Genomic DNA, 14,937 nt, shown 5'->3' on the forward strand with positions numbered 1-14,937 from the left:
ACAAACAATTTCAGCAAAGCGACACTGTTTTCTTTCAGCAACTACATTCTGTTGAGAAGTATCAATACAAGATGTATGGTGAATTGTACCATCATATGCAAGTAATTTCGAGAATTTACTAGATATATTGATCACCTAAATCAAAATAGAAGCACTTTGTAAGAATATTATGTTGAATCTTAACCATCGCACAAAACATATGACAAATATACAAAATTTAGAACACTTTTTCATAAGGTAAACCCAACAGTAAGAAATATAATTATCAATAAAAAAATATAGATCCATATTTGGTAAGAACTGGTGATGGAATCCATACATCAGAGTGAACTAACTCAAAGAGTGCATATGAAATATTAACACTTTTATTAAAAGGTAAAGTTGCAAATTTTGCAAGTTTACATTCACAAAAGCTGAAATACTATTGGTTTATAACTTTACTAAAGCTCAATTAGAATCCAAGTACTTTAATCTAGAAGTAGATACATGTCCTAGACAGAAATCTCATAAATAAAAATTAAAAGACAGAATTCAAAGGAAATAGAAGTTAATAAATAAATAAGTAGTGGGAGTAGAAGTTAAAGGTGCAATATCTGAGACTCTCAATTCATCCAAAACATAAAACCCCCATGTCTACCGCTTGTCCCAATCACCCTCTTGGAATGTGGATCTAGCACACAACAAAAATGGAAGAAAATGTAATAAATTAATTGTAATCACACAATTGACTAATTAAAGAAAAACTTAAAGTAAGATTAGAAATATAATAAACATTATAAAGTGACATACTAGTTGTAGAGACAAAACCAATGCTTGCTAATGACATATTTTTACCATTAACAATCATTAACAACATCGATGACAAATGATTTAAAGACAAAAATAATTTATCATCATATTTTATATGATATGACACTTTAGAACCAAGGACCCATATGAAGGGAGACATACTTGACAGACTAAAAGAGTTTAAACCTATAATAGAGGAGGAAGACAAGACATGTGGCTGAGTGATAAGAATCTTTTGGATTTGCTATGCAATATCAAATATTTGAGAAGTGGTGTCAAATAGATATACATTACCAAAACCAAAACCAATGGTAGTATGAGCTACAATATCAACATTTGATGATAGAATTTTAAAAAAATTCTTATTTTATCTCACCAATTTGAGACACTGAAATTTCCAATGAATTTCTCCTTGTAAAAAACACATTCTTCATTACTGAGTCCAATTCTACCTTTATATTTTTCTTTGTGAATATAAGCAGCAAAAAAAATGAGGCCGTTTTTCAAAATTAAATTGATTATACAAACATTTCAAATTATACCAAAACTCTTTAGCACTATCATATTTTGCTAGTTGCACACATATAGGCTGAAACAAAGTTATCGATCCAAATAAGGATATTTGAATTACTAACATCCTGTTTTTTTTAATTTTTTGTATATTTTACTTCATCTTTTTTACATGAGCTCAGCAGAAGTTTCATCAACATAACTTCACATACTGTTTCATTTAAACAAAAATTATTATATAACTCTAATAATCATAATTTTATCCATTGAATTGAACACTAACAATTTTAAGAGAATCATCTTTTTACTAGCCATTACTACTATTCTAACAATTTAAAATACAAACAAATTCAAATGCAGATCAATCCAAAAGAACTTCTATAAAAAAAATTAGAGACTCTTTTATTTTTTGGAAAAGTAAGAAACAAGATAATGTATCCCGCTCTTCTACATAAGCTGAATATCGTGCTATGGCATCCACCACTATTGAAATAGTTTGGTTGTGGTAGTTACTTTTGGATATGAGTCTCTATTTCTGAATCAACCATCATGTATTGTGATAACAAAAATGTCATTCAAATTGTTCACAGCCCAGTGCATCATAAATTTATCAATCACATTGAGATTGATTGTGATTCACTCGTCATCATAGAACAATTAATCTATCATTTGTCTCTTCCTCCTTGCAAATTGCCGATTTGTTTACGAAAATACATTCCATTAAACATTTTTCGTTTCTTGTAATAACGTAAAAATATATGAGACTAATCAATTGAATGAGTAAGAAAACAAAACATAAACAAAGTCATAATCGAATTTTTATTGTTGCAAATATCCTATTGAATCAACCAACTACTTTGATACCAAGTTAACAAAAAAAGAAAAAAGAGAGGAAAGAGAAATAAGATTAAAATTTTCATTAAAATGTCAAAAGTTTACGTAACAAGAATTACAATAGAATATAATTATCAGATAATGAAAAAAGTCAAACTATATACTCTATCCATTTTTTACTATAAGTTATTTTGGAGAAATATTTTGTACTGTAATATAAGTCGTTTTATAATATTAATAAATAAATAATATTATTTTTTTATTATATATTTAAATATTTATTATTATTTTTTTAAATTATGTAAATTTATCTTTCACATATCATTAATGAAAGACAATTTTATAAAGTCTTTCATAATTTCTCTTTTTCATACAATTATTATTACATTTCTTTTTCTTTCGTACAAAAGAGGACCATTAAGAGAAAAATAGAAGACTAACAAGACCTCATTCTTATCATTAACTAAAATTACATCCAACTCATTCGACATGAGATTCTGGAGAATGAGAAATTCATTATTGTCTAAAGTAAAACTATAATTGGCAATCCAATCTGCACTACTATTTCCTTCCTGTCAAGTATGGTTGAACTTGATCTGTCAATTCCTTTGAGTCATCCTTCTAATTAAAGTTGAGAGGTTTTAATCGTCCATAGTCTCCTGATTAACTATATCTATTAAGACTTTAAAGTCACTCTCAATCATCATATTTTTAATTCTCTCATTCCAAACTATCTCAATCCAATGTACATCGTCATCATCTCTACAGTAAGAGCATCACATTGACCAATTTTCTGCGCGTATCATTTTATCCAATTTTTAAATGAATCTCTGAACAAGCCTTCACATCCTACCGTGTAAGTGTGAAGAGTCTAAAAACGGTTTATAATAAAAAAATAGAGAATAATTATAGTAATATAAAAATAATAATATATAACATAAAGAAGTGAGAAATTCTTGATTCTACTACTAATGGATACTAGCCTTCTTACTATCAACTCATTTGTTCTTACCTGACTATATTGTGGAATCTTTATATCAAAATGATTTTTGGACAAAAGTGAGAGCATGTTAGATAAATAAACATATTAAATTTAACTCATTTACTTTTAGGATTATTAATTTTAAAAAATCATAAATTATTTTTAAGAATAATTTATTTAAAAATAAAAATATAAAAAATTTGATTTATGGTTATTTTTTAAAAAAATATTTGACAATTTGATATTTTTAGAAAAGTTAGTAGCTATAATTTCTTTTTTAAAAATACATTTTATAAAAATAAATATTTTCACTTTTTTACATGGAAATAAAACTATAAAAATGTTAGAGTTATAGGAAATAAAAAAAAAAAATTTGTAACCTAATTAATTTTTAGTCATATATTCTCAAATGAATTCCCTCGTAAAATTTTTTGAATAGATATTTTTTTAATCATATTTTTAAATGACAAAAGATCATTTTGTTTATAAAGTTTTACATATATTTTTTCATGTTTGCCATGACACAAATTTACAACCTTGAGAACTTTTAAGAAATGATCAAATGTAATTAGATTTTACAATTTTATTTTACTATATAAAAAAAAAGGTTTTTTCTTTACCCACCTCCTTATGGGGTCATCTCCAGCGAAAACCCCACTTTACCCTGCTTCGGAAATGCATTTCAGAAATTTTTTTTTTCTAAATTTTTTCAGATTTCGGAAGTGCACTTCCGAAAAAATTCCAAAAATTAGGATTTTGATTAATTCGGAGATGCATCTCCAAAAAAATAAAAAAAAATAAAAATCCCAAAAATTAAAATTTTGGGATATTAATTAATTCATATATCATAAATTTGATATAATTTATGAGTAATGAATAATAATAATTATATATTTTGATATAATTTATGAGTTATGAATAATAATTATTATATATTTCTATTCTGATTCATATTTTAAAATTTAAAATAATTTTAATTAAAAAATTAAAATAATTTCATCTACAAAATGAGTTATAATTTTTTATTTATATATTTATATATTTATAATAATTATTATATATTTATATATTTACAAAAAAAATTAAAAAAATGAGTGTTTTAATTTATATATTTATATAATAATAATAATAATTATATATTTATAAAAATTATTATATGTTTATATATTTATATAGTAATTATTATATATTAATTATAAATATATTTATATAATAATTAAAAAATTAAAAAAAATGAGTGTTTTAATTTATAATAATTATTATATATTTATATAATAATTATTATATATTTATATATTATATATTTATATCTTTCACTTTTAAAATTAATAATTATTATATATTTATATATTTTTATTCTGATTCATAATTAAAAATGAGTTATAATTTTTTAATTAGTTTAAAAAAATTAAAAAAAGATTTTGTCTTAATTTTATTTAATGAATAAATTTTATATTTAATTATATATAATTCAAAATTTACTTATGAAATTAAAATGTTTTTGATTTATATAAGTTAGTAAAATAATTTTTAACTTTAAAATTGTTTAGGAAATTTTGATTCACCTGATTTTATTTATTCACATTCATTTTATTGATTCACTTTGATTTTATACCTATTAATTGTATTGATTCACCTTGATTTTATACCTATTAATTGTATTGATTCACATTGATTTTAATTTTTTAATAATTATTGAATTCTTTCGGAAGTGTATATCCGAAACATTCCAAGACCAATTTGGTCTTAGAATATTTCTGATATGCATCTTCGAAGACACCCCTCTTCCAAAAAGGAGTGTTTTCGGAAATGCATCTCCGAAAACCTAAAAAAGGGGTGTGTTCGGAAATGCATCTCCGAAAACACATTTTTTTCGTGTTTTCGGAAGTGCATTTCCGAAATAAGATAAATTTTGAAAACAAAAGCATTTCGAAAATGCATTTCTGAAGTTAGGAGTATTTTGGGTTTTTCATCGGAGGTGATCAAGAAAGCAGGGAGGTGGGTAAAGAAATTTAAAAAAAAAAACCAAAATGTAAGAAATAAAATAGGATTAGGATTAGGATTGATGAAGTGAGTACATTATTGTGTTCCTAACATTGATGCAGCTTTTCTGGTGATCCAAACAAGCTTCAACATGAAATCCAACATAGTCAACAAACTATTATTAAAGAATCAAATAGGATCTCAATAGAAATAAAGTCAATGTTGAGAGCCTGAGACATTATGTGCACCATTTTATTTTTGTGTGATGCAATAACTTATATGCATGAAAACAAAATTAGGTGCAGAAATAGAATTTTCAAATGTTGTAATACTACTTAAAAAAACATTAACCCAATTCTTCCAACAAAACTTTGAGATTATTTAGTTTCACTTCAACTATCTACAAAAGATAGTATTAATTATCTCGTTGTTCTGTGATGTTATTTTTTAAATTTTTTAATATATATATGCTCCATAATATACATAAAATAAATATTATATAAAAATAAAAGACAAACGAATAATAAATAAACTACATTGCTAATTTTTTAAATAATAAAATTAATTCTTTAAAAAATTATATTTATAATTTAAGAGACAAAATATTATTATGCATGAGTCATTGAACTCTCTGTATAAGATCTATTGTCTTTGATGTTAAAAAAATTAAAAGTATCAAAGACAAGTGGTATGAAAATATGTTGATCGTCAACACACTTTCTCATGTTTGATCACTTTATTTGAAACGACTTTAAGGGTTGTCTGTCCCACGCTAAAACCTCCGGTCCTCAGTCCCACCATTGGGGAAATTTCAGTCAAGTTGACACATGCACGTTTCCTTCTTATCCAAGTGTACACCAAAATATTTGTTGGTTGAAGCGTCGACCTCTCCTCAAAGATACTTCGGCCCACCAAAATATATCAGATAGGACATCCCTAACAAAGTCATGTTGGAATTTGAAGCTTGTAAGCTCCTTACAATTAGTCGCGTGTTCCCAAATGTATCCAAGCACGTTTTGCAATAAACAGAGCAAACCTCATCTATACGAAATAAGAGAATCATAAGGCAATATCTAAGGATGATACGATAACATTCGTGTGACATGTGTTGGCCCAACCTATCATTAGGAATAGTAAGGAAAAAATCTTGAGCATGTGGTACTTGCAAACAGTCAAACACAACTTTTTGTTTTGTGGTCATATCAAACTTTACGTCCATGTCCTGAACAATTGTATTAAAAAGGGCACTCACTGAAACATGTTGTGCTTTAGGAAGGACAATGTCCTTTCTAGTAAAATCGTTAAGGTTAAAAAATGGAATCGCAACACTAAGCCCATTCAAAAAAAATTTGACATTAGAATTCATACGGAATATTCCAGTGTATCTCAATATATGATCTTGTAACACTCAAGATTGGACCCTAGAGCCATAAAAGTGTATGAGACAATCTCTAGAGTAGAGTACAAATCCAATCCCCGCAACTCTAATGGGTAAAGAAACTACCCTCGATTGAAGGTCCCCGAAGAAACACCTTTCACTAACCAAGATGTCTTCAACATCCCTTCGTAACTCTTTATCAAACCAAACAATAGCCTCCTCTATATGATTAGGTTGACACATTTTTATACCAAAAAATAATTTGGTGATAATCATGCAAGATTGAAGCAGAAGAAACTCACTATGAGATTCCCTCACTTGTGGAAGGAGATGCATTAACTCAACAACCCCTGCAGCTCTCTTTATGGACAACCCCTTAATAAATTCTCCATCTTGACTAATAACTCTCCAATCAACTTCATCCCTAACATCAAGATCCTAATGTCCAAAGGAAACTATTCTCTGCGATGTTTACTACCATCACACATAAGAAAAAATATCTCAGTCTTATGAATATTCAGTTTGAGACCTAACTCTGGACTTGTCACCCAAATAATGTAAAGGGCTTTATCTACCTCCTATGAATCCTCTGTGATGGTATCACCATTAAGATATCAGACATGAATAATAAGCTTGCAATTTTCTTTAATATAATGAATGATTGGGTGTAACACAAAAGCAAAAAGAAGCGGCCCTAATGAGCCACCTCGTTTAACTCCAGTGACTAACATAATATGTCCGCTTCAAAGGTACAACTTCGTTGCCTGAACATAAAGAAACTTAACCCAACCTCACGCAGAAGAGCTGATTCACCTACCATGTTGAAAGCATTCGAAAAATCTATTGTGAGCATAACTAAAGAACCATCTCTAGGTCGCTTGATTAATGTCTTGTTGGCAGTGTGCAAAATAGCCTCAACACTCCCTGATAACTCGACCCCCAAACTAAAATTACAGAGATATCACGTCACGTCTTTACTGACCCCTTTTATAACGACCTTTTATACCAACCGCCTCCAAATATAACTCATAAGAATTGGTCGTATCCTATCATTAGGCTTTAATAACGGCTTCAAGGGTGCAAAGATAACAAACTCTAATAAACTCACCAGGAATTTTCCTCTCATCCATAAGTTAACAACTAAAGTGGTTGCACGTAAAAGATATATTACGATAATAGAGTCTTCTCCACATTGCGTCTAATATATGGTGTGTTTGCAAACCATCTCTACCACATAATGTCTCTTTAAAAAAATCATCTAATAAACTTGAAGATAGTATCAACTTCAACCACTTGAGGAGTTTCGGAGAACAAGTTTGTCGGCATGGAGGGGTGGTATGTACAGATGCTTAGCCTTCAAAATAGTCATTATATGCCCATTATACGGGACTATTCCGGATGACCCCAACACTTTCACAACTGCTATGAAATGGCCATCTACAATTTTGTGGAGACATTGTTTGACATTAGAGCTCATATTTTTATTTGTCTTCTCAATATGAACTTACTCATGATCCATAATATCTTACTCAGAGATTTCCACCACACTATCAACTAACTTGACAAGACCATACGTGTCTGTCTAAGTAGATAAGAACTCCAAAATTTGTTGTTGTCGGAAGGGCTTATGATTTCCAGACCTGTGATCCCGTCTACTTTGAGGCTTGGCCACATGTAAAGTGCAACAAAGAAGAAGTAACAACCGAACCCAAACACCTATAAATCTTGACTCAATAACCATTTTATAAAGAACATCTTTCAATGTCTGAAAAAAAGTAAAACAACACTTTAGAGGTATACTCTTCACGGTGAAGATAGATGTTGTGAGAACTCTCTCTAACAACCTTGCATCCGAAACAAGTTTCTTGTTTGCGTCGAGGTTATGGAAGTTTGTTGTAGATGGTTTTACAATACCCACAATGTGATTTTCGACTTCCCTTGTCCCATGAGTAACACGAATCAAACCATCAAGATGATAACATGTCTGACTTATGGGATGAATGCTCATACACCTCCCACATAACCATTACTTAACCATCCTTAAAGACTCCTCTAATACCATACACAAATTCCGATCATTCTCAATAACTCTCCGTATTACACTTTTCCGTTTGTCGCTACTTATGTATAACCTATTCAAATGAGATACCATACCAAAAATACCATTACTTTCATTCTTGCAATTATTGTGTTCCTAACACTTGTCCAGCTTTTATGGTGATATAAAGAAGCTTCAACATATAGTAGTGTATAATAATAGTACAGCGTGAAATCTAGTCAACACACTATTATTAACGAATCAAATAGGATCTCAATAGAAACAAAGTCAATGCTGAGGCATTACGCGTACCATCTTATCTCTGTGTGATGCATTAACATATGCATGAAAACAAGATTAGGTGCAGAAATAGATTATCAAATATTATAATCCCACTTAAAAAAAACAATAACCCAATTCTTTCTCACATTCTCCGGTTCCAAAAGTTGTATTTCTTTTCAATGAAAATGATATGAATGTAACTTTGAGATTATTTTATGTTTCATTTTTAACTATATACAAAATATAGTATAAATTATTTTGTTGCTTCCTGATGTTATTTTAAATTTTTATATATACGGTATCTCAATAATGTACCTTCTCCCTTGGATGCATCTCTTGTAGATTATAATGGTTTAAAAATATACATGTCATAATCTCCTTGACCATTTTCTATACTCCAGGGTAGTTATATTCTTGTTACATTATTCTTTTAATTCATGTTGAAAAAGTTCACTTCAACTCAGATTAGGTAGCCTTTATAAGAAATACAAAATGCTGATTAGGTTTGACATTTTGTAGGCTACTGAAAGCAATAAATTCCTTGTCGCAAAGGCCACCGTTGAAGAGTTGAAATTCTATAATTTTACACAAATATTTCTGAATTATTTTACATAAAATTTTAATGAATATGAATCTATAAAACTCAAGGTTTTGTAGTCGAAGGATCCATTAATCATCCGGTCAATATTGGATAACAGATACGAAATCTTTTGGCAGACGCAATTTAGGCTAGAAAAGTCGATGCACATTCGTCATTTGTTTGATGAATTCTAAACGAATATCATGTTAGTCATTCATGAATGGTACTTAACTTCAATTATGAAGCCGACACTTATCAATTTTTGAACTTCTTCATAAATGATAGCCAGCTTCTCCTGGCCCACCTTGCGCTTCCTCTAAGATACTGGTTTCACTTTAACATCAATGGCGAGACAATGGAACAAGTCAACATTCATCCTCAATAGGGTGACCAACTCCTTGTCCTCGGGTTCAGAGAAAAAGTTGCATAGCTTGGTAACTTGGAAATCTAAGGGCCTAATCCAGAACTCCTTCATATCCTATATGGTAGTGAGCATTTCATTATTCGTCTCCATTTTGGGATCTAAATTTGCAGCATCCATTTCATGCGCGTCCGATTGTGGAATGACAATTACGTCCATCTCCTCCCTTCTTATTTCTGGACTGTTTTGATAACATTCTTGGGCGATCTCTTGGCCCCCTTGGACCAACCCAACTTTCCTGTTGGGTAGAAGATACTTCATGGTCAAATGAAGAGTGAACGAGACAGCTTCTAATAGGTTGAGGGTGGGGCGCCCCATGATGACGTTGTATGGTGACGAGGAGTCTACTACTAGGTATTTGACCTTGATCATCTTGCACTCGCCTCTAACCTAAATGTCATCCTGAGTGTTTTGTGGCCTTTCACCTGTATATGCTCGCCTTAGAGATCAACAAAGGAGCCTTGAAATGCTCGGATGTCATCTGGATCACGTCAAAGTCTCTCAAAGGCGTTCCATAATAGGATGTTTGTTGAGCTTTCGGGGTCAATTAGCACTCGTTTTACATTCTAACTATAATACATCACTATGATGATCATGAGCTTGTTGTCATAAGGAGAATGTCAATCATATCTTTGTTGGAGAATTTGATTTTTAGACTATGGCTTCTTCTCCAAGCCCGTTCTAAGATCGAAGGATATAATCCTCATTTTAAAAACCTATCTAGCATACTTTTGAAGGGAAAGGTTGGATTGTCCACTGCTAGAAAACCGTCCTACAATGGTGTTAACAGAGATATATGAGTTTTGTTTCGCTATCCTCCTAGAGAAGGTGATGAGAGTGATTAGTGAATGATAATGAGTATGACAGGTGTGATTGAAATGGGCCATCTTTTTCTATGAGGGGTAGATTTCAATTGGTCCAGTGAGTCACACAAGGCATGCTTCTGTAGAGTCTTAGTATTTATGAATGACCAATCAATCTTCTTAACAAACTGGACTCTCACATCAAAAAGTTTGTATGGATAGGTAGAATAGATAGTTCTACTTGTTAACAATGTACAATAAGGGTAGCCTTGTATTTAGAGGGATGTATGTGATGTTTATGGTTTTGATGATGCTTAAAGTTAGCTCACACGGAGCTGTGAGAACATATATATATATATATATATATATATATCTGTGTGTGTGTGTGTGTGTGTGTGCGTGTGTGTGTGTGTGTGTGTGTGTGTGTGTGTGTGGTTTCTAGGTGAATAATGATTTTCCCCCTCAACCCAAAAGCTAAGATATTTAAAGAGACCCCTTGGGCCTGGATCCTTGGTTCTAGAGGGTGGTTATTCTCCATCTTCCCTTATGAGTGTGGGATATGTGGGAGTAGTTTTTCTCTTATAATCAAGGGGGCATGGTTTTCTTCCTTGACTGACTCATTTATCATGTTGGCGCATAAGGTCATGCCATTGGCCATATTCATAGGACAAATGAAAATTACATTGGATAGCCTAAGTTTAATGTGGGCGACATACAATAAGTCATGGGCGATCTAATCGCTACATTGGACCTTGCCAACTTTCCTTCGGACTTCTTATGGTATTCACTTATCCCCTGTGATCTTTCTATTGCTTCTTCTAGTCCCTCTTCTTTTAACCTAGATAAACTTATCCTAGTACAATAGTAGAAAATTGATTACTACAACTTGGAAGGTTATTTGCTCATCTTTGTCTGAAGGAAAAACTGGTTGTTTATCTCTTTGTTGTAATTTTTTTACTATTAATAATCATTGGTCACATATATGTTTATTAGTAGATACTTGAGGCACAGAAAACCAATCATGCATCAAATTTCTTCTTCAATATGACCTAGTATTAAGAAACATTTTTCCTTTCTACAGGAACATAGTAGATGGTAGGTCTGTAACTGTAATGACATTGATTTATGGACAGAAAATTTATTGGGATACAAAATTAAAGATTTACACTTAGTATTTCTAATGGATATTCAAGTTATGCAAACTGTTAAGGCCAATTCAATAATCCAAGACAATTGGAACATTCCTCATGGCTTATCCATTTTGAATCCTTAAATTTTTGAAGATATTTTGAAGATTAACTTGTCATTTGATAATACTACTATTAATGGACTCATTTGAACAAGATATACAATTGGTGGTTTATCTTTTAAAGATGCTTACAACTGTATCTGAATGAATCACATTAATTCTTCTTGGGCAAAATTTATTTGGCATCTCTACATACCTCCTTCTAATTCATTAGTGACTTATAATCTAATGCATAATGTTATTGTAACAAAAGACAACTTGATTTGAAGGTGAATGCATATGGTTTTGATGAGCTATCTCTGCAATCAAGATATGGAAATGGTAGACCACTTTTTTTAGATACATGTAAACCTTACTTTTATGTCATTGGATATAGCGATTGTTTGGACATTGATATAACTAGTTATGAAAGCTTATTCAAACTTGTTGGTAGAATTTCAAGCTCTCAAATTCAAAATCTTATCATTTCTTTCATCATAATAATTTTTGAAAAACTTGACATACAAGAAAAGATATGAAGTTTCAAAATGGTAAAATTGACTATAATAGAGACATTTTTCATGTCAAACAGTTGGTCTATATGCCATATAGAATTTATGATTAAGAAATTATTTGATATCAAATATGTCAACATCCTCTCACACCTAAAATCATACAAGTTAATTGGTGTTTTTCTAGGCATAATTGAATTAAGTGCAACATAGATGGAGCTTCCAGAGGAAATTCGGTAATATCAACTTGTGATGGCATATTTAGGGACGATTTAGGAACACTCTTGAGATATTTCTCAGCTAAGATAGGAGTTTGCGCCTCCTTCCAAACTGAATTGCATGGAATCATGCTTGTTATCGAATATGATAACAAAAGGAATTGGAGAAACTTTTGGCTTGAAACTGACTCAATGTTGACTATTCATACATTTTATAATGTGAATATTTTTTATTGATATCTTTTAGTTAAATGAAAGAATACTTTACACACTATACATTCTTTAAGACTTGAGATATCTCACTATTTTAGCGTGAAATGCATGTGCAGATAGATTAGCCGATGCATGTTTTTTTTTATTGAATATGACACTTGATGGAATTCACTTGTTGTTTGTACTTTTGAAAGTGTTTCAGAGATATGTTCGACATGTACAATTATCGTTTTTGTTAAATGTTTGATGTGTTAGGTTTTATGTCACTCATCCTTTTTGTTTATTTTTTTATTCAATAATTTGTCATTATTTAAAAATCAATCAATATTATGATAATCTAAAGAAACTAATATTGTAATGAGGAAGATGAAATATCCATTTCAAATTAATATCTCTTCATCTGTTTTGATTTTTGAGAATATTTTATATAAATAGGTGTCGATTAGTGTGCGAACACACAGTGACGAGATAGACGATTTCCTCATTATAATATATTAGCATCAAGATTCAACCCTATGCCCCCACATTGTTAATTTAATTCTAAATATACTCATGGAACACATTCAAGAACTAACATCGAGATGCATGCTTTTGCAGATGATACAGTCCTATTTAGAAAGTCGAATGAGGATTTAAATTAGAGGTTGGAGACTTGAAGAAGAGCTTTAGAAACGCATGGCTTTCGTATAAGCAAAAGTAAGACGCAATATATGAAATGTGAGTTTAGCAAAAAGAGAAGTATTTATAGCCTAAAGGTGAAAGTTGGACACCAAATCATTCCACGAATCACGGAGTTTAAATATCTTGGGTTCATAATGCAAAATGATGGAGAAATAGAATGAGATGTAAATCATTGAATTCAAGCGGAGTGACTGAAATGGGGAGGGCTTCAGGAATTTTATGTGACACAAAGGTACCACTCAAACTAAAGGACAAACTTTATCGGACTATGATCAGGCCTGTGATATTGTACAAGACAAAATATTAGACAGTTAATAATCAACACGAGAATAAAGTAAGTGTAACAGAGATTAAAATGTTATTCAGAATGGGTGATAAAACTAGACATGATAAGATTAGAAACAATAATATTAAAGAGAGTGTAAGGGTAACACCTAGAGTAGAAAAGATGGTGAAAAATAGACTTAGATAATTTTAGCATGTAGAGAAAAAACATGTAAATTCAGTAATAAAGAGAGTAAGTCAGATGAAAAGGAGTCAAACATATAAAAGTAGATGAAGAACAAAAAAAGCTAAGAGAATTTATTAAAAAAAAATCTCAAGATTAATATTTTAGATTGAAGCATGATCTTGGATAAAACATTATGAAAAAAATTGATTTATCTAACCACTCTATTTAGTGGGATATAGTTTGAGTGATATTATTGTAATTTATATGAAATTCAAATTCTAAATGTTGTCACTAAACTTTTCATTCGCAAATATTTATTTGATCTCATGTTATTAGGCCAATGTAACATAGAGTCAAAAAAATTTCCAAATGGTTTATGCAAGAGGATCACATTGGATCAACCACCGCAGCAAGTGGTGTTCATCCAAATGAAGACAAAGCAAGCCACGCTGAGTAGTGCTATGTACAACTCAAAGGGCAATTTTTAGTGTCATAAGTGGACAGTGGACACTGACACATTGTCCCATGTAGGTTGCTTATGCTTCAATCCTGGGGAACTAATCAAACCTATAAAGCTAATACTGAAAGCTAACTAGATAAGCCACTTTGTCTTCATGCATTTTGGCTTCTATATGCATATCAAGAATCTCAATAATATAAACTGTTTAATTAGAATGATGCAACAGATTTGAATGTGTAATACTAATACTATATACCAAACCTCACATGGTTTTGACTTCAATTTTCAACACTAGAATTGACTAAAACTAATGTGGTTGGTTTCTCTTCTATGTTTTCTTCTCATATTTAATGTTCAACTAGTAGGTCGTTTTGGTTAAGAAAAATAAATGCCTTAACTTAATCCTCTAATCTAGTTTGATAGTAAAATATATTGAAGATGCTGCACACAGATGGAAGATGACAAAGGACTCACCTAACACTGTCCTATTCTTCTTAGATAAGCTCAAAGGAAAAAAAAAATGTAAAATGTAAAAACTAGAAAGCCTAAACGTGTGAAAGTTGTATGCTCTTTC

Source organism: Vicia villosa, linkage group LG1, assembly GCF_029867415.1.
Source record: "Vicia villosa cultivar HV-30 ecotype Madison, WI linkage group LG1, Vvil1.0, whole genome shotgun sequence".
Classification (NCBI taxonomy): Eukaryota; Viridiplantae; Streptophyta; class Magnoliopsida; order Fabales; family Fabaceae; genus Vicia; species Vicia villosa.